Source organism: Pan paniscus, chromosome 4 (assembly GCF_029289425.2).
Source record: "Pan paniscus chromosome 4, NHGRI_mPanPan1-v2.0_pri, whole genome shotgun sequence".
Lineage (NCBI taxonomy): Eukaryota > Metazoa > Chordata > Mammalia > Primates > Hominidae > Pan > Pan paniscus.
Genome location: NC_073253.2, coordinates 67,372,409 through 67,384,651, shown reverse-complemented (window position 1 = coordinate 67,384,651; position 12,243 = coordinate 67,372,409). Strand labels below are relative to the sequence as shown.

Here is a 12,243-nt window from a genome sequence, read left to right as displayed (position 1 = left end):
GTCTCACTTATAAGTGGGAGCTAATCCTGGTGTACGGGGACATAAAGATGAGAACAATAGACAACTGGGGACTCCAAAAGGGGGGAAGGAGGGACATAGGGAGGTAGAGGCTGAAAAACTTAGCACTGGGGACTATGTTCACTCTCTGGGTGACGGGGTCAATAGAAGCCTCAGCATCACGCAATACATTTTTGTTACAAACCTACACGTGTCCCTCTGAATCTAAAATTAAAATGTAAAAAGGTCAACATATCACAGAATAATAATATAATGAAATACCACAAAAATTATCTTTTGATTTAAAAAATGGGCAACTACCCTGGCCTCCTCCTCAGTAACATCCCCATCTTTAGGCATCTGACAAGCATTGCTCTGGGGCAGAAACGAATCCAGTCTGCTCCAGTACTAGCATTTGGAGGCAATAATGAACGTTCTAACCAGGGTCCCCCAAAACAGCTTTCCTTGCACAAGAAGTAAGTACTTTTTCTTTTCAATTTCTAAAGCAAAGTATTTAACTAGATAACTTCATCCCAGATGATAGGACTTTACGTAAATCTCATTAATTCCATGTCTTGATGTAATTTGCTCCTAAGATTAAGTTTCCCACCCACCTCCCTGTAATCTAATTTGGACCGCTCATGAGACCAGAAGAGTATAAAAACGCAAAAGATGTTGATTTCTGAGTCCCAGATACCGGTTGTCAGCTGGTGAAAGAAGGACGCGATGAAGTTGCTGTCACCCCTCGGAGTTTGGCAGGCCCGGGATTCCACAAAGGAGGCGGCGCGGCCAGCCGCCTCCAGCCCTGAGTTCAGTAAATTCGGTGTCCTGAATGCTCCCTTCCTGTCCTTACCACTGTGAGCTCTCTTGGGACAGCCTCCTAGGTTCCACTGCGACCTACTTTCCGCTCCCTGAGCGCTTCTTTGCTGAAACTGCAGGCGAAAAGATCTCTTTCCCAGACCGCAGCGCACTTTGAGGAGGGGCTCAAAGTCGCCCGCTCTGAATCCGGCGCCGGCAAATAGGAGTAGCCGCAGGCGCCCTCTGGAGAGCTGGAGACTGCAGAGGGTCCCAACGGACGCCTGCCCCCGCAGCATCCCTCTCAACTCGCCCCTTGCTTCGTGGACAGACGACTGGGGCCGGAGACGTCCGTCCGAGGAGACCTTTCAGAGTGTCAGCCTACTACTGTCCCGCCGAAGCCACCAATCGAAGTTCCAAGGCTGCTGGCTACAGATGATTGCATGCGCTTGAGGGCAGACGCCCTAAGAAGGTGTCCACCGCCGCCTTTGATGTCCTGAGCCCTGAGATTTTCGCTGAGATCCTTCCATTGACGATCGTCTTGTAACAGATGATGTTACAGTAACACCTGAGTTCTCTCAAACGCGATGGAAGAAGTTTTGCCTTCAAATCAGTTTGTGCCATTTTCTTTCCCCTTCTCAATAAAATTGTACACAAATGTGGCCGGGCGCGGTGGCTTACGCCGGTAATCCCAGCAATTTGGGAGGCCCAGTCGGGTGGATCACTTGAGGTCAGAAGTTCGAGAACAGCCTGACCAACATGGTGAAACCCCGTCTCTACTAAAAATACAAAATAAGCCGGGCATGGTGACGCATGCCTGTAATCCCAACTACTCAGGAGGCTGAGGCAGGAGAATCGCTTGAACCCTGAGGCAGAGGTTGCAGTGAGCCGAGATGGTGTCATCGCACTCCAGCCTGGGCAACAAAAGCAAAACTCTGTCTCAAAAATATAAAATAAAATAAAATAGGACACAAATGTTAAATTCCTGTTACCTGGGTTCCTGCTGATGAAGTTTGGTAAGGACGGGGCATAGGAGCGGGGCGGCTGGTTGCTGGTGCCAGGACTGGCACGGGACTCTGGGTCGCCTAGGTTTGCTGATTGCAGGGCAGAAGTAGTGTGTCTTATCCAGAGACTGGAGGGAAGGATCAGCCAGGGGTTGTGCATGGCAGGTGACTCACAGGCTGGGCCTACAGGAAATGCGGTTAACAGGCAGCAGGCCTGAGAACTTAGTGCAGGAAATTCTCTTGTTCCAAGTCCCTGGAACTTTTCCCTCTGAAGGTTTGCACTGTTATATCTTGAGAGCTTGCTAAACTCACTCATGAGTGCTGGAACTTTTCTTTTAGACTCCTTAAGATTTTCTACATAGACTCATATTTCGCAGGTATGGATATTTTCATTGTTTCGCTTCCAATTTTTATGATTTTTAACACATTTTTCTCACCTTATTGCACTGGCAAACAATTCCAGTACATTGCTGAATAGAAATGGTGAGAGTGGATATTTGTGCCTTGTTCCTGATTCCATGGGAAAAACGTTGAGTCTGTCATTATTACATACAATGTTTGCTACAGGTTTTTGTAGATTTTTTTTGGTTGAGGAAATTCCCTCTATTCGCATGATGCTGAGAGTTGGTTTTTAAATTTTAAATCATAAATGGTATAGATTTTAAGTGCTTTTTGTTCATCATTTGATAGGATTATACGGTGTTTCACATCTAGGCTATCAATAAGGCAAATTATATTATTTGACTTTCGAGCATTAAACTAGCCCTCCATCTGGAATAATCTTACTTGGGCGTGGTATTGTTCTTTTTTTTTTGAGACGGAGTCTCGCTCTGTCGCCCAGGCTGGAGTGCAGTGGTGCGGTCTCGGCTCACTGCAAGCTCCGCCTTCCGGGTTGACACCATTCTCCTGCCTCAGCCTCCCAAGTAGCTGGGACTACAGGCACCCACCACCACGCCCGGCTAATTTTTTGTATTTTTTTTTTAGTAGAGACAGGGTATCACTGTGTTAGCCAAAATGGTCTCGATCTCCTAACCTCGTGATCCGCCGGCCTCGGCCTCCCAAAGTGCTGGGATTACAGGCGTGAGCCACTGCGCCTGGCCCAAGGCATGGTATTGTTCTTTAACATATATTTCTGGCTGCCATTTGTTAGTATTTTGGTGAGGATTTCTGCATCTATGCTTAGGTGCAATATTGGTCAGTAGCTTTCTCTTAGCGTACTGTGTGTGCCAGGAAAGTGCTGATCTCATAAAATAAATTGGGAAGTATTCCATATTCTTTTATTTACTAGAATAAGTCATGTAGAATTCAACTTATTTATTCTTTAAATATTTGGTAAAAATTAGTCAGTGAAATTGTAAGAAACTCTAGGTTTGTTTTTTGGAAGATTTTTTGACCATGAATTCAATATCATTAACGATGACTGTGGATCTTGCAGGGTTGATCCATTCTATCTAACTTGTTGAATTTATGAGTATAGAGTTGGTTTTAGATCATTTAAAAAAGTTACCATTGTGGGCCAGGTGGGGTGGCTCACTCCTGTAATCCCAGCACTTTGGGTGGCCAAGGTGAGTGAATCACTTGAGGCCCGGAGTTCAAGACCAGCCTGGCCAACATAGCAAAACCCCATCTCTACTAAAAATACAAAAAATTAGCCAGGCGTGGTGGTGCACACCTCTAATCCCAGCTACTCAGGAGGCTGAATCACAAGAATCACTTGAACCCAGGAGGTGGAGGTTGCAGTGAGCCAAGATCAGGCCACTGCATGCCAACCTGGGCGACAGAGCAAGAATTTTCTCAAAAAAAAAAAAAAAGTTATCATCGTGAATACATTGATCAATATAAAGACACTGCTAGCTAACATCAGTTTGCCTCACTAGATCTGTTTACCAGTCTTCAGCCAGCTCTATCTTGCAAGAAGTAACCGTTATGGACTGCACTGGAGAGCTATTTTTGCCTCTGGGCTTCTGTTTGAGTTTAGGCCCTGAAAGACACCAGCTGTTCAGAGATATGGAGTAGTAATTTATTACCTTGCTTTGTTCCCCCTGGAGCTCAGGGTATTGAATTATTTTAAGTAAAGTCAAAAATAGTCTGGCTATGGTGGCGCATGCTTGCAATCACAGCATTTTGGGAGGCCAAGGCAGGAGGATCCCTGGAGGTCAGGAGTTCAAAACCAACTTGGGTAATAGAGTTAGATCCTGTCTCCACAAAGAATAAAAAAATTAGGCTGGGCGCGGTGGCTCACACCTGTAATCCCAGCACTTTGGGAGGCCAAGGCGGTTGGATCACCTGAGGTCAGGAGTTCGAGACCAGCCTGGCCAACATGGTGAAACCCTGTCTCTACCAAAAAATACAAAAATTAGCAGGGTATGGTGGTGGACACCTGCAATCCCAGCTACTCGAGAGACTGAGGCAGGAGAATCGCTTGAACCTGGGAGGCGGAGGTTGCAGTGAGCCGAGATTGCACCATTGCCTGGGCAACAAGAGCAAAACTCCATCTCATAAAAAAATAAATAAACATAAATAAATAAGTAAATAAATAAATAAGCCAGGCATGGTGCTATGTACCTGTAGCCACAGCTACTTGGGAGGCTGAGGAAGGAGGACTGCATGAGCTGAGATGGCGGAGGCTGCAATAAGCTATAGTTGTACCACTGCACTCCAGCCTGGGTGACAGAGTGAGACCCAGTCTCAGAAAAATAAAAGGGAAAAAAAAAGTCCAAAAATACTGTGGAGTGGCCCTTCAAGCACTTGCTTGCTTTCTCTAACACCACTCATTCTCTTGCCCCTACTTAGCTAGGAATGGTAATGCTGTCTTCTGGTGAAAGTCTGGAGTGCTCCCTACCTCTTGTTTGTTTCCTTTTACCTGTCCACAAATGCTCATTGTAAGTAGTCAGTTACTTTATTAAACACTTCTCAACTACCCCTTTTTGTGCATTCATTTTATGCACCAACATTGATAATACAGATTCCACTGGCAAGTGTAAAATTATTCCAAAATATTTAGCAAAGCAAAATATTTCATCCTGGGGCAGTTCAGAGTTTGGACAAAGAAAGTTGATGTGCCAGAGCAAACAGATTGAGTGTCTGCTGAAGCAAAAGAAAAGGGCAGTGACTTGTCATGGAAGCTGAAGAAATACATTTGCTATACAAAATGCTGAAGAGAGGTTGACATTTGTAGGAATAGGAAAATGAAATTGTGGAATGGAAGATTCATTATACAGGATTCACTGGGATGTGAAAATTGGAGATAATGAATATACGTCCTTATGTTACATTTTTAACCTTTTATTTAAAATAATTTAAAATTTACAAGAAAAAATGCAAGAAGGAACCACAGAAATCCAGCGTTTTTTTTTTTTTTTTTTTTTTTGAGACAGAGTCTCGCTGGAGTGCAATGGTGCAATCTCGGCTCACTGCAACCGCCACCTCCCGGGTTCAAGCGATTCTCCTACCTCAGCTTCCTGAGTAGTTGTGACTGCAGGCTTGAGCCACCATGCCCACTAAGTTTTGTATTTTTAGTAGAGATGGGGTTTCACCATGCTGGCCAGGCTGGTCTCGAACTCCCAACCTCAGGTGATCCTCCCGCCTCTGCCTCCCAAAGTGCTGGGATTACAGGCGCAAACCACCGCACCCGGCTGCAGCCTACCTTTTAACCATATTCCCTCCCCTCCTCTCTTTAAAGAATTTGGGGCCACCACGGTGGCTCACACCTGTAATCCCAGCCCTTTGGGAGGCCGAGGCGAGTGGACCACCAGAGGTCAGGAGTTCAATACCAGCATAATCAACATAGTGAAACTCCATCTCTACCAAAAATACAAAAATTAGCCGGGTTTGGTGGCATGCAGCTATAATCCCAGCTACTTGGGAGGCTGAGGTAGAAGAATTGCTTGAACTCAGGAGGCAGAGGTTGCAGTGAGCCGAGATCACACCACTGCACCCGCCTGGGCGACAGAGCAATTTTTTTTTTTAATTGTAAAAACACTGTACAACTTATGGCCAGTAAACTTTAATATTTAGTATGCATTTCCTAAGAACAGGGATATTGTCTTACATAAGCTTACACAGTAGCACAGTACAGTTATCAATTGCAGGAAATTTAACCTTACTGTAATACACTTCAGCACTACCATCAGCCTGGGTATTTATGTCTCCGGAGCTCGTGGGCGGAGGCAAGCCAAATATGAAACTCAATAGTAATAAATGCACCAAAATTAGTACACAAATGAAAAACGATAAAATGTTAGAAAGTACATAGAACCAAAACAAACCGTAATTCCGACGGAAAAACAGCGAGAAAAGAAAACGAAATGAAACTGACACTAAGCAAACCGTACAGAGAAGTAGCCCTACAGAACGAAGGGATTAAAGAGAGCCTCAGAGGCCAAGAACCACCTGTGTCCGGGAAATGAGCATTGCTGCAACCAGGAAACTGTCCGCTAGGGCTCGGCACTACTAAGGACCTCGCTAACAATAATCTGGCTGCGCTGGGACTCAGCAAGAGCAGACACCCAGCGGATTGCCCTGGTGTTGCCAAACAAATGTCCATTTAGGTGCCATAAATGGTGCTGCTAGAAAGAAACTGCGGGCTCTTAGATAGGAGTCCTGTCTGGAGAAATGAACTGACTGTGTTTAAATGTGTTGTGACAGAAAAATGTGTTGTGGCATCTTATTGTGTTTTAAGTCGTTTAATGTGTTTTAACCAGTTGTAATGTGCTGTGAGAGAAAAAGCCCCAGCTAACGGTGCTATGGAATTACTAGAGAGCACAGCGGCTGGGTGCAGTCACTGGTCTGCACCGTAAAAAGGGATTCAGGAAGTTCCTACGAGATATTAGCGTTGCTAGGACCCAGAAAGAGACAGCACAGAGAATTTACGGGCCCCGAAAACATGAAACGTCCTGTTGGGCGCTAAGAATTGTGCACCAATTGAGAAAAAGCCCAGTGGGCGCTACTGGCAAAAGAGCTGACGCAAAACCGACAGCTCCGCATAAGAAGCGGAGTCGCCAGACAGAACCCGGAACCCGGCAGCAGCAAGTCTGAGACCGAGATCGGCTCCCCGCGTCCTGAGCATGCAAGTCAAGGAGCACGAAGCTGAGACATTTAAAATCAGTAGAAAAAAATACATAACATTTAAATAGAAATACAATTTAAAAATAATAGAAGCCTAAAATGCAAGTAGAAATGAAAGGCAAGCACATCGGTAATGTCGTTCTCAGAGCAAGACACAAAAAGACAATTAAAAAATAAGCAAAAATTACTGACAACCATTCCTACAAAGAAGAAATTACAAACGTTTGTAATGCAATCCTACGATTAGGATATCCCTATCCGATCTAAACCAGTACATGTTACACCTAAGTCTAAATTTCCTACCAAATTAAATAAATAAATAAATAACAGTTATGGTTAAACCTGTTTAGCTTAGACTATAAAATGGTAGGAAAAAAAAGTCGCTTTCGGCGGGACTTGCTATTGTCAACTGGGGCTTGGCAAAACTGAAAAATCCCGTTTGCCTGCATTTCCTGACTTCCAGGGGAGTTTAAAAAACACAGGCCTAGCTAAGGCGGGACCCGCTATTGTGAAACCGAACTTAGTATAAGAGCTCCCAGGCCCTGCTAAACCGATCCTCGCTAAGCAAAAAAAAACCGCATTCGCTGGTACCCAGATTTCTACAGGAGTTAAACGTCTCCTGCGCAGCTAAAGCAGAGCTTACTAGTAAGAAACTTGCAATGACTAAGGAACTTGAGGCAGGGCTAACCCGGGGTTGTTAGGATTAGAATTCCGAGGCTACAGGAAACCCGGAATTGCTGAGATGTGAGTCACAGGGTGACTCAGCCTCGTTACGATGAAACAGTAACTTCCTACTACCTAGAAATCGCAGCCAGGGCCAGACCGGTGTTTGTCCTAAGTCGGAACTTGATTGGGCTGAGAAATCACATTGTGACTATTCCACGACTTGAGCAAGGGGTAGAAATCGCAGGCACCGCGAAATAGAAACTTGCTAGGACCAAGAAGCCAACGACGCCCGAAACCGTGGGGTCCTGTCACAGAAACCCCAGCAGCGCAGCCACCGGACTGGGTTCTGGAGGCCGAGCCGCAGTCCGTGCGGCGGCGCTGGGAAGAGAAGGCGCCCCGGCAGCTCCCCAGCCACCGGCCCCGAGGAGCGGCTGGCTCCCCCAGCCCAGCGCCGCCGCCGCCCGGTAACTCCAGGCTGGGCGCAACTGGGGCAGCTGCGACACCGAATCCCTCACATCTGCAACCTGGGTGCTGCGGCCACTGAGAAAATGGAGGCGCAGACCAACGAGCTGTGCCGCGACCGAGAGACCTCGGCTGGCGAAATGGTGGTGCCGGGAGCCTGCGAGTGACGCCAGCCGGCGGGGTTGTCAAGGACAACATTCGTTTTGACGCAGCCAATGGCGCCGTCACCAAGAAACCATCGACTCTGAGAAAAAAGAGAGGTTCGGCCACCGAGAAACTCCGTACGACAAGTGCTGTGGCAGAAAAACCGCCTACTCCTCGCCACAGGCAAAACAGCCAATGGAAACCCCAGGTGCTGCGACCGTGACACCGGCACTAGAGGGTCTCGGATGGAGAAAGCGGCGCACGGAGACCAGGAAACTATGTGTAGCACACCTAGCAGAAAACCGTCTGGTCGGCCATCCGGGAGAAAGCGCGGATCAGAAACAGGCGACTTCGATGCAGGGAACCGCGCAGCCACTGAAGAAAGTGACCCATGTGGCAGTGGTGCCAGCGAAACACTGCAGTTTGGACGGCAGCTGTGGGGTTGCCACAGAGAAACATGCACTGCCACTGAAGTACATCAAGCTCCGCGGAACTAGTGGTTATATGATCAAGAAACCGCCAGTTGGGCTCTGCTAGAAACTTTTAGTCCTCCCTTAACGGCTATCCTACCCACAACAGACAAATGCCTTTACCCAGCACCTAGCGGTGCTGAGACCCGCCTGGGCCAGCACAGAGCGCAGAGCAGTGCGGGTACCCAGAAACGCCGGACTCAGTGAAACCAGCCTTGCCTCCAGCGGATTCCCCGGCTTCGCCGGACGCTACAGGCAGAGTGCCGCAGGGAAACCTCTGGCTCCCTAAACCGATTAGATTGTGGGAGTGGGGGGGACACTCACAAGTGGTGGGGAAGGGAACCAGCGGCACTGGGACCCGGCGAGCACTTGCCCGAAGCAAATGCCTGCGCTGCTGCAAAAAAACAACTTTTGGCGCAAAGAATGTTGCCGCCAGAGAGCATCCGCTGTCGCTGACAAAGGAGTAGCAATGGCAATGAGAAACCGCCGGCGCCACGGCCGACCGCGGCGGCTCACGCCTATAATCCTTGCAGTTTGGGAGGCCGAGGTGGGCGCATTACTTGAGATCAGGTGACTAGCCTGGCCAACAAGGTGAAACCCCATCTCTACTAAAATACAAAAGATTAGCCGGGCGTGGTGGCAGGCACCTGTAATCCCAGCTACTCCGGAGGCTGAGGCAGAAGAATCGATTGAACTCAGGAGGCAGAGGTTGCAGTGAGCCAAGATCGCGCCACTGCACTCCAGCTTGGGAGACAGAGTGAGCTCCGTCTCAAAAAAAAGAAAGAAACCGCTGGCGCCGAGAAAGGAGCCGTGCAGCGATGGACCCATGGTGCGCTCCTTGCTACCAAAGTGCTGCGGCCTCTACCCACTCTCGATTCCCAAGGCTGTTTTTCGGGCTTAGGGAAGTCTGTTATATTTTTATTTCTGCTTCTTTATTTTCTTTCTTTTATTTCTTTCTTTTTCTTTCTTTCATTCTTTTTCTTTCTTCTTTCCTTTCTTTCTCTCTTTCCTTTTTTTCTTTTTCTCTTTATTTCTTTTTTCTTTTTTTTTTTTTTTTTAACAGTATCTTGCTCTGTTGCCCAGGCTGGTGCAGTGGCGTGATCACTGCTCAGTGCTGCCTCGCCTTCTTGGGCTCCAGCTATCCTCCCGCCTCAGCCTGTGGAGCAGCTGGGACCACAGGTGCGCGACACCACCCCCGACTAATTTTTTATAGTTTTTGTAGGGTCTCGTTTTGTTGCCTAGGCTGTTCTCGAACTCCTGAGCTCAAGCAGTCCGTCCGCCTGGGCGGACTAAAATCACAAAGTGCTAGAATCACAGGCATGAGCCACCGTGCTGGGAGGGAAGTCTGTATTGTTCCTGCATTCAACCCAGTGCATAGTGCATGAGAAGAGGAGGCAGTTTAGGGGCCCAGAACCAAGCGGATGGGGCTGGTTGCAGGAACAAAGTAAAAACCATTCTGATTGCCAACAGCTGCCTACGCAGGAAACACCCTTCCAACCTCCGTGGCGGGGCTCTCCCAGGCAACCCCTCGGTCCCAGAGTCTCCTCCCCGTCCAGAGCTCTCAGGATCCTACAGAAGGCGCGGACAACTCTTCCCTTCCAAACTGGAAAGTCGGCCTAAGTTTCCGAGGATAATGAAAGGCACAGCGTTTTTTGACCTCGACTTCAGGCCTGACCCCCCACTCTCTCGGTCCCGTACCTCTTCTGAGGGATGTAACTCTGTGGGAACCGCTCCTTCATTCTGATGATTAACTGTCTGATATCCTTGATATTTGGGGATAGTAGATGAAAGAGAGCAGGAGAGAAAAATGGACGGCAAGACTCCAGCTCAGAAGGTGGGAATGATGGCAAAAGTCCGCTACCTCTCCAAGCCCAATAAACATCTAAAACTGCTCTACACTTTTCTGTACCCTTGATCTGTGAAATGGATCACTGACGTTTTCTCTGTCTTTCGGGAAATGCAAAGCAGGCTAATTTTCAAGCGCTTGAATTCCCTCTTTTTCCTACTTTTCAGTCGGAGTGGAGCTAAAAACTCCTTCCCCTTAGGAAATATGGAACTGCCTCTGCCCGGAAGAAAAACGTCCCTTTTCCCTAAGCTTTCACATTTCCCGAAAAATCTACACATCCGCATGAAATCCTCACAAGAGACCTACAGACCCTACCGGGAGCGTTCCTGTCACAAAAAAAAAAAAATTTAAAAATTAGCCGGATGCGGTCGCGGGTGCCTGTAGTCCCAGGTACCAGGGAGGCTGAGGTGGGAGGATCTCTTGAGCCCAGGAGGTCCAGGATGCAGTTAACGATGATCCTAAGACCACGAGGCAATTGGAGGATCCTCAAATACCAGGGAGAAACTAGCTAGCAGACATAGTATGGTGGGAGGGGAAGATCAAGGCAAATGCCTTGGGAGTGGGTGAGAATTGCGACTTCATATTGGATCTCCTGACCTGTGAAGGCCCTTTGCTAGGCTCCTCTGGACCTGTCCTCTGCCCAGGTTCAACCAGAAAAGGATGGAATTTGTTGCATGGTATCTTCAGGGTGAGGTTGGGAGATGATGCGGGAACGCTCATCCCTGGTCTTAGGAACGGGAGAACAAAGGAAAAATGGCATCGTTTCCACCTAAACAGTTACAAGCACTTCACCAGAAGGAACAGCCCAGGCGGAGCCTTTGTAAAAGAAAAGCCCCACCCACTGCTTCGCCCTCCTCATTTCCACCCAGCAGAGCATTTTAGTGGCAAAGCTGAGCGGGAGCCATAGTTCACTCCTGTAATCCCAGCGCTTTGGGAGGCCCAGGCGGGAGGATCACTTTAACCCAGGCATTCAGGACCACCCGAAGCACATAGCAAGACCCTGCCACTACAAAAAATTTAAAAAATTAGCTGGATGCAGTCGCGGGTGCCTGTAGTCCCAGCTACCAAGGAGGCTGACGTGGGAGGATCTCTTGAGCCCAGGAGGTCCAGGCTGCAGTGAACGATGATCCTTCACGGCACCACTGCACTCCAGCCTGGGTGACAGACTGAGACTTTGTCCCAAAAAATAAAATGAAATAAAAATAAAGCCGAGATTAGGAACTCTTTAAGAAGGGGTCACCTGAGACATTATTAGTATACCATTAACAGGAGAAAATGCTGCAAATTAAAGTATCATAATTGTAGGAGGCTACCCATTTAAAAATATATACCTGTTTCAGAGACAGTAAAGTGAGAAAAATATTTACTCTAGAATTGATTAAATTCAGATAGCCACTCCTTTATTTTAAACCTTAAGTGCCATTTTAGTTTATTTACCTCTTAGAAATAGCATGGAGATTGGAGTTGTAATTTTTTAATATTTATTTATTTAGAGACAGAGTCTGGCTCTGTTGCCCAGGCTGGAGTGCAGTGGTGTGATCTCAGCTCACTGCAGCCTCTGCCTCCCGCGTTCAAGCTATTCTGATGCCTCATATCTGGGAACCTGCCCCAGTAGTCACATAGGTTCTTTTGTATTTTCCCTAAGCATCAGCCGGTTTGAGAAATAAAGGGACAGAGTACAAAAGAGAGAAATTTTAAAGCTGGGTGTCTAGGGGAGACATCACATGTCAGTAGGTTCCGTGATGCCCCACAAGCTGTAAAACCAGCAAGTTTTTATTAGTGACTTTCGAAA

General features: G+C 47.5%; 1 pseudogene; it reads left to right on the top strand.

The window, feature by feature from the left end:
* Positions 1-6,962: 6,962 nt before the first annotated feature.
* LOC117980469 (uncharacterized) lies at positions 6,963-11,761 on the top strand (annotated as a pseudogene).
* The last annotated feature ends 482 nt before the right edge of the window (positions 11,762-12,243 follow it).